The following is a 9370-nucleotide window of genomic DNA, read 5'->3' on the forward strand; positions in this document are numbered from 1 at the left end:
AAAGAAAGATATGTGAATAAATTTGTTCTACCAGATTTTAAGATGTACTATAAAGCTACAATAAAATATTGTTGTAAAGGTGCCAGAAAAGAAACATAGATCAAAGTAGCAGAAAAGAAAGCTCAGAGAGGGCCCCAAGTAGAACTACTTAAGAATTTATTAAATGACAAAATTAACATTTATGTTCCATGGAAAATTTTGTTGAACTAATGGATTAGCTATGTGAAAGTGAATTAAGTCACACATTTAGCTTACTTCATAGACCAAAATAAGCTACAGTTGGATTCAAGAGTCAATGTTTTTAAAGAAATCATAAAAAGAATATATTTTTTGATATGTTTATGTGTATCTGTGTGTATATATATATAGCATTTGTAACCTATATATACACAGATATCATAAATAGAATATATATTTCTAGAATATAGGCATCATAAATATCATAAATACAATATATTTATATATATACACACACACACACAGACATACACATAAGGTCTCCTTAACAAAGTCAGAAAACTTAAGGAGAAATACTGAAACACAGAACTGTCAGAAAATAAAGAACATTTGCACTGTAGAGAAAAAAAAAGTGACAAACTAGAAAACTTAAAACATATATGATAGGTAAGGAATTAATATCTTTAATACATTTGGAAGATTTTACAGTGCAGTGAGAAAAGGAACAGCCCTACCTTATAAAAATGGGAAAACTATATGGAACCAATATCCCAAAACAAGAAATATAGTCAGTAAATTATATGAACAAATGTTCAACTCTATTATTAATCAAAACCATTCAAATTAAAAGTTTAAGATGAGGTATGTTTTCCTTAAAGTTGGCAAAGACTATAACTCATTGAAGGTGTTTAGAAATTGACACTCTTGTTCACTGCTAAGAACATAATAATTAGTACACACTTTTTGAAAGTCAATTAGCAATATATCTCAGAAGTCTTGAGATATGGGTAGTCTTACACCAAGCAGTTCCATCTCTACAGATTACCCCCCAAAATTTTATAAAATACAAGATATATGTAAGTAAGTACAAGATATATGTAGGAGCATATTATACTGTTATTTACAATAAAATCTATTAATGCTTTAAAACAGGGAATTAAATGAGTCAATTATGGTCAAATCTATTCAGTGGACTGCAATGAAGCCATTGAGTCATTGAATTAGCCTATTTACTGACATGAGAAAGTGTTCAGAATATATGACTAAGGCTTTTAAAATTGAGGTATGGACAGGCATGGTGGCTCATGCCTGTAATCCCAGCACTTTGAGAGGCCAAGGCAGGTGGATCACTTGAGATCAGGAGTTCATGAACAGCCTGGTCAACATAGTGAAAGCCCGTCTCTACTAAAAATACAAAAATTAGCCGGGCATGGTGGCACACGCCTGTAATCCCAGCTACTCAGGAGGCTGAGGCAGGAGAATTGCTTGAACCCAGGAGGTGGAGGTTGCAGTGAGCCAAGATCACGTCACTGCATTCCAGCCTCGGCAACAGAGCAAGACTCCATCTCAAAAAAAAAAGTGAGGTATTAAATAATAGTATGCACTGTTTGATAGCATTTTGACAAAATACAGACACACAGGAAAAAACTGAAACATTTATAGTGATTATCTTAAAGTCATTGAATAGTAAGTGATCTGCTTATTTTTCCATTTGTTTTCCTGCATTCTGACATTTTGGCACACCAAGCATGAATTGCTTTTGTAATAACCACAAAAATTGTATGCTCACACATGCATCTTGTTTTAAAGAGACAACCAGGAGTGAGCATTTCATTCTGAGAAGAAGAGTGACACAAGCTAAGTTGAGCATAGGAAAATTTGTTCTCACTGCTGGGAGTGGATGAGACCAAAGGAATGAACACTTGAAAAGAAGATGCACTCTGAATTCTGCTGGTGCAATTGCAGAGTAAGATATTTAGGGCACAGCCCAGAGAAGGCTACCAGGTTGAAGCAGGTGAGATCCGGGAAGCCAGTTGAAGGTGAATCATCAGGAAGAAGTGACAGAGAAATAAAGATGTTGCTGCCTGTGGGGAGTGAGGGTGGGGTAAGCCCTAAGGACAAAGGGCTGGTGATGTCAATGTAGCCACAAGGAAGCAGGTGGGCAGGAATGCAGAAACAGATCATCTTCGTGTGGACGCAGCCGCAGAAGTGGACCCTGAACGTGATGATGGGCAGGGCAGAAGCTTTGCTTGGGATGGAGGTTCACAGTTTCTCTAGAACACTTCCTCTCATGTGAACAATTTTTTTTTTTTTTTTTTTTTTTGCCATTTAAAAAATTATGAATAGCCTTTACTTTTTTAGAGCAGTTTTAGGTTAACAGAAAAAAAATTGTACAAAAAATATGGGGGCACCAAGCGCAGTGGCTCACGCCTGTAATCCCAACACTTTGGGAGGCCAAGGGGGGCTGATCACTTGAATCCAGGAGTTCAAGACCAGCCTAGGCAACATAGGGAGACCCCTATCTCTATAAAAAAAATACACAAAAAAATCAGCCAGGCGTGGTGACACACACCTGTGGTACTAGCTCCTCAAGAGGATCACCTGAGCCCGGGAGGCAGAGGTTGCAGTGAGCTGAGAATATGCCACTGCAACTTCAGCCTGGGCAACAGAGTGAGACCCACATCTCAATAATAAATAAATAAATAGCTAGTCAGTCAGCATTCATTTTAAAGGTACCCACTGGATACAAAATATCCCAAAACGCAATTCCAAACCTAAGCTCAAGGCTCTCCACCAGTCCCTCCACATAAGATAATTTTTCTCATGAATGTTGAGGAACTGGAATCCTTCAAGTACCCCAGGTGAAACTATCTGGTGTCCTTGCTAATTTTTTTTTTTACATTCTTGACTTGAAGTGGCAGCAAAATGTACTCAGAAGACGATGAGATTCTGTTTCTAAAAGTTGGAATTTGAATCTTAACTTTGTCCCAGTTATTTACTATGTGAACTGATGATAATGACAACCTTGGCTCACAGGTTTGCTGTAAAGAGCCCTAAAGTGAAAGAAAGCCTAACACATAGTAGGCATTCAGTAAATATTCTTTTCCTTGCATTAATACAGCATCTCAAGTTTTAGAGTATCTGCCACAGGCAAGATTCCAGATGTGCAAAGCACGTTAATGACCTCAGATTTCATTTTGCAAGATTTGTATCTGGACCTTGGGTAGTAACTTCGGTAGAGAAGGTGTTAGATTTTTTTTTTCTCACCTAATTTCTTTTGCATATATCTCCTTCAAAAGCCAAATTGCTAGTTAAAAAGCAACTCCTTCTAGATGCTTGCTTCGTATCATATGACAATGAGAGAGCTTGAGAATAAAGTTCAAACCTATTTTAGCTAGCGATTAGTTTGAGGGATTTGTCACTTGCCTAAACAAGAACATCAGGAAAACTGACAGTCTGTTAGTGATGCACAGCCCAGCCTTTCAGCCAGGTTAGGAACAAAAGCATTGGCCGTAAGGACCTAATTTACCACTGGAAAAGATAGCAAATATGTTATTACTGAAAGAATAAATCACTCTCAGGAAAGCAATGACTTCATTTTCTCTCAGAGGTGCTGAATATAATATTTTTCCTGTAAGCTGTACCCATAAGACAATTCACGAGCTTCCTAGGGGAGAGGCCAGACGCAATTCTCCACAGGCCTGGAGCACTGTTCTGTGAGCAGAGCAGCAGATGCCTCAGTGACCTGAAATTCAGAGCCCTGTCTGTGGGCAGGGGAAGCTGTCCATGCTGGTGGAGCATAGCTGTCCTCTGGACCTTCAACATCTTCTAACTGTAACAAGAACTAGCCCAAATACAGATGACCACACGTCATGCTGTGCATGGTCTTCTGAGGAAATACATCTCCTCTGTGGAGTGATTAAGCCACAAACTCCATAGAGGTCAGGAGTGAGTGAGGAGAGGGAGGGAAATGATGAGGGAGGGAAATGATGAGGGGGAAAGGGAGGAAGGCAGCTGGGTGTTGGGATGGAGAGAGCTAGACGCATGAGAAGATCCAACAGTAGGAGAAGCTATACAAAGGACAGATGAGTTGTGCTGAAACTGCTAGAGCGATCTGGTTGTGAGGGGAATGGTGTGAGACAGCCAAGGGCAATGCGGGGAGTGTGGGATATGGCGGCAGAAGACCACCCACACATCCTAGTGGCTGTGTTACCTTGAAAAACTCACTTGACTTCTCTGAGCCTCTGCTTCCTCCTATGTAAAACGAGGATGTTGATCATCCATCACAAAGCTGGAATAAACACTAAAAGAGATGATATATGCTAAACCAAAAAGCCTGTATAAATGTTAGCTGCTTAATCATTACAGAGTTGCATTCATTCTTTCATTAAACATTCACTGGGTGTTTTCTATAGGCCAAACCCTGTGCTTAGTGGATGACACAAAGATGAATTGGTCAAAAGTAGCAAGACAAAAGCCCTGCCATTTAGGAGCTCCAAATCTAGAGGAAAAGACAGAAGGAAACACTGTGGAAATGCTATCATGCAGGGAGCAGCAAATCTCTTCTGTTAAGGACAAGATAGTAAATATTTTAGGTAGGCGCTGTCTCAACTACTCTGCGGGTGTAGTCAAAGAGCAGCCACAGGCAATACGTAAAGGAATGAACGTGGCCGTGTTCCAAAGGAAGAGGGGTGGGGGCAAGTCCGGAAAGGGAGGTAGGCCTGGATTTTGCAGAGCTCTGGGGGCTATGTTAAGTCTTGGATTTTATCCTAAGAGGATTCAGCTAAATAACAGTCCCCCTGTGCACAGTGGCACTGCCCAAAGCCTGTTCCTGAGGAATTTAGGACGTTTAAGAAGCGCGTTAGAAAGTTTCCTGTGTGCCTGTAGTCCCAGCTACTCGGGAGGCTGAGGCAGGAGAATGGCGTGAACCTGGGAGGCAGAGCTGGCAGTGAGCCGAGATCACGCCACTGCACTCCAGCCTGGGCGACAGAGCAAGACTCTGTCTCCAAAAAAAAAGCTTCCTGTGCAACAGGGAGAGGAACGTCACACACCGGGGCCTGTCAGGAGGTTGGGGGCAAGGGGAAGGAGAGCATTAGGCCAAATACCTAATGCATGCAGGGCTTAAAACCTAGATGGTGGGCTGACAGGGGCAGCAAACCAGCATAGCACATGTATAACTATGTAACAAATCTACACATTCTGCACATGCATCCCAGAACTTAAAGTAAAAATAAAAATAAAAAAAAGAAACTTTCCTGTGCTGGCTGGGTACGGTAGCTCACACCTGTAATCCCAGCACTTTGGGAGGCTGAGGCAGGAGGATCACTTGAGGTCAGGAGTTGGAGACTAGAATGGCCAACATGCTGAAATACCATCTCTACTAAAAATTAGCTGGGGTTGGTGGCACACACCTGTAATCCCAGCTACTCGGGAGGCTGAGGCAGGAGGATCACTTGAACCCAGGAGGCAGGGGTTGCAGGGAGCAGAGATCGTGCCACTGCACTCCAGCCCGGGCGACAGAGCAAGACTCCATCTCAAACAAAAAAAAGACAAAAAAGTTTCCTGTGCCCTTTGAATCCCACTCTTGGGTATTCTCAATGCATATCAGCATATTAAAGACTCTCAGAGTTCTCCAAGAAAAGAAATCCATTTAGTTTTATTTAACTTTTCATATTTACTTGACTAGAGAAATCTTTTTTTCAAAGAAAACGTTAACACAAGCCCCTGGGCCCCGTGTTGCATGGCGTGTGCAATTTGGGAAACACTAGCCTGTGGTTGAAAAGCAAACTCTTCAGGAGCGTGTTCATAGCCGTGATCTGCCTCCTGGCTCCCTCTCCAGCCTCCCTGCCAGCTGTTCTTAAACACTCGGGACTCTACCAACACCAAGCCACTGGGGGCTCCCTAAACACGTTCTGCTATTTATCTCACGCCTCCTTGTAATTACATGATGAATTCAATGTGCCCAGAATGTTCTCTTCCTTGTCTACCTGCTGAACTCCTTGATCTTAATAATCCAGCTCAAGAAGTTCTCCTTTGTGAGATCCCAAACACCAGCTCTCTGAACCCATTCTGCCTTACACAAGACACACACGTATGCACACGCACACACACACACACATAGGGCACTATTCCCTTCTCCATATCACTTTGTATCTGTTGCTAAATTCTGTCACAACTCATATTGTATTACACTGTAAATATTCATCTACCTGCTTGTATCTGCATTACAAGACCATTCCAGGATCTGGCCAGTACCAGATACTCCATAGATGATGTTTAAATGGATAAATTCATTCATTGATTTATTAATTTCATCTGTGAGAAAAGCACACTATGAGTTCTCCCCTTTTTGAAGTGCTAATCTCTCCCATTCTCCTGTGGGAAGGTAAATGTTATTTAATTGGGGTAAATCCAAAGTAATACGAGAAGACATTTCTAGTCTTTGACTCTATGTTAAAAGCCTCAAGCTTCATTAACTTCATGTACAGCACATGCAGTTACAACATTTTGGTGAACTGAACTCCCTTGCTATTCTTGTGATCATTTAGCTGCATTGAAAGATCATCACTGAAAACAGCATCAGGTGTGTCCCTGCCTTCCTGCTGTGTGGTACGGAGGTCAGACTGAAGAGCAATAGGAAGTATGTCTCATGATTACCTAGGCCAGAGGATCTCAAGCTTGAGCATGCATCAGAATCACCAGCAGGGCTTGTTCAAACACAGATTGCTGGGCCCCACCCTGCAGTGGCTGATTCAGTAGGTCTGGGGTGGGGCCTGAGAATTTGCATTTCTGACAGTTCCCAGAAGCAGCTGATGCTGCTGGTCCAAGGACCACTCTTCAAGACCTACTGATCTGTGGTTCCCTGACTGCTTCCCAATGCCAGAACTATACTAGAATGTAATTGCTCCTTATTACTGCTCTCGGGGAGATGGCAAAGACAACCAGGACTAAACTTGGATTCCAAGGATCAGTACTGCCATTCTGCCTTCCAGCAGTGTGACAACTGGCAAATCAAGGAACTCAGAATGCCTTACCTTCTTCCACCAAAAAATGGCAATTCTTTGTCTATCACTGTGTACCCTTACTGGTTTGCTGTGTGTATGTGAATACGATGGAATAAAAAATGACTTACAAGTGCCTTTATATCCTGGAAAGCACTAAAAGAATAAGAAATTTGATAGAAAAAGACAAAACAAACACATCTGAGTGGTATAATAAAAAGTTTAAGTTATCCGGAATAGTAGGGTAATTGAGGGGAAGAGTTCAGAGACAAATCTCTCCATATTAATAAAAAAAAGTTTTCAGACATTAACAGGTAACAATAGAATTTGACTTTAACCGTTGATGTGTTTTGCTGAGCAGATACAGGGAAAATGCCTTCCTGATTAGGAAAACATGGCAATGTTGTTTTATTAACAGTATTAATCTAAAATAAAAGATGCAATATATACATCTTTATCTAAGTTAAATTTATTATACCTGATATCACATACTGGCTATTACACATTTCTAAAAGCTGTTTTTGTTGATATCTTGCACAACTTAATACATGATAAATAGTTACGCATTTATTGAACCAACCTTTCCCAAAAGAGAAAGGCCTTGGATTTCCAAAGCTTAAGACAGGATTTTTATCCAATTTAAGGTCCACCATTTATTGACATGAAGAAAAAACTGACTACTTATGGTTTCTCCTTACTTATCTTATATTGCATTCTTAAACTTGTTTTGAGATAATTGTAGATTCACATGCAGTTATAAGAAATAATAGAGAGCTCATGTACCCTTTATTCCATTTCCCCAATGGTAGCATCTTGCAAAACTATAAAAACTATAGTAAATATCAAAAGCAAGACCTTGGCCTTGACATAATCCATTGATCTTATTCAGATTTCATTTTATTTGCACTTGTAAGTGTGTTATTTAGTTCTATCCATTTTTATCACATGTGTAGTTTCATGCATCCCCAACAGTCAGGATACATGATAACTTCATCGTAAGGATTCCTCGAGTTGCTTTATAACCACACCCAACTTCCCCTATCTCCCTTTCCTACCCCCCAACAATCAGCAGTCTGTTCTGTACCACCATAATTGTATCAGGTCAAGAAAGGTACAGAAATAGAGTCATGCAGTATATAACCTTTTGGGATTTCATTCACCATCATTCCCTTGAGATTCATCCAAGGGAATGTATTTATGAATAATATCCCATAGGGAATATATTTATGAATAATATCCCATAGTACACACATACCATGGAATTTGTTTAACCACTCACACATTGAATAGAAAAAAAAAATTTAAGGCAGGGAGGTGAAAAATTCAAGTGGTATCCAAGAAACATTGTACATGTTTAACTATCTTGCATTGTTCCAAAAACTAAGGCAGAGACAAACAGACCCATTTGGGCTACTGTAATGGGTTCATCTAGAGCAGGTGTTCACCAACTTGTTCTATGAAAAGCCAAGTAGTAAATATTCTGAGTTTTGTAAGCTATATAATCTCTTTCACAAGTATTCATCTCTGCTACACAAAAAACCACCATAGATAATATTCTACTAAACAGGCGTAGCTGTGTCCCAATAAAACTTTATTTACAAAAGCAGGTCCAGCACATCTCTGGATTTACAGAAATGATGAAAGAAAAAGTTGACCAGGCAAGTTGAAATTAAATTATGAAGAGCCTTTAATACCAAGTCATTGAGTTTAGACTTTGGTAAGCATTTAGATATCCAAGGAGATTTTTTTGAGCAGTTATTTGGTGGAGAAAGGAATGTTTTCATTTTAGAAGATTAATCTGGAAGTAATAGATAAAATGAATTCATGGTATGAGCAAGAGAAAATGGAAAAGGGAGATGACTACAGGGATTATCTAAGCTAAAAATAAAAAGGGCCTGAACCCGGCTATTACTGGACATAAGAGGAAAGCACAGAAATAAAATTTAAAGAAAGAATTGATAGGCCAGTCATAGTGGCTCATGCGTATACTCCCAACACTTTGGGAGGCCAAGGCAAGAGGATCTTTTGAGCTCAGAAGTTCAAGACTAGCCTGGCCAAATGCTGAAACTCAGTCTCTACAAAATATTTAACACAAAACATTAGCTGGATGTGGTAGTGCACGTCTATAGTCTTACCTACTAGGGAGGCTAAGGCTGTAGGATTGCTTGAGCCCAAGAGGTTGAGGCTGCAGTGAGTCATGCTTATACCACTGCACTCCATCCTGGGCAACAGAGCAAGACCCTGTTAGGGAGAAGAGAAGGCAGACAGGGAGGGAAAGGGAAGAGAAAGAGACAGGGAAAGAAAAAGAAAGAGAAAGGGAAAGGAGAAGAAGGGGAAGGGAAAGGGGAAGAAGGGGAAGGGGAAGGGAAAGGGGAAGAAGGGAAAGGGGAAGAAGGGGAAGGGAAAGGGGA

This window comes from Hylobates moloch, unplaced genomic scaffold, assembly GCF_009828535.3.
Source record: "Hylobates moloch isolate HMO894 unplaced genomic scaffold, HMol_V3 SCAFFOLD_10, whole genome shotgun sequence".
Classification (NCBI taxonomy): domain Eukaryota; kingdom Metazoa; phylum Chordata; class Mammalia; order Primates; family Hylobatidae; genus Hylobates; species Hylobates moloch.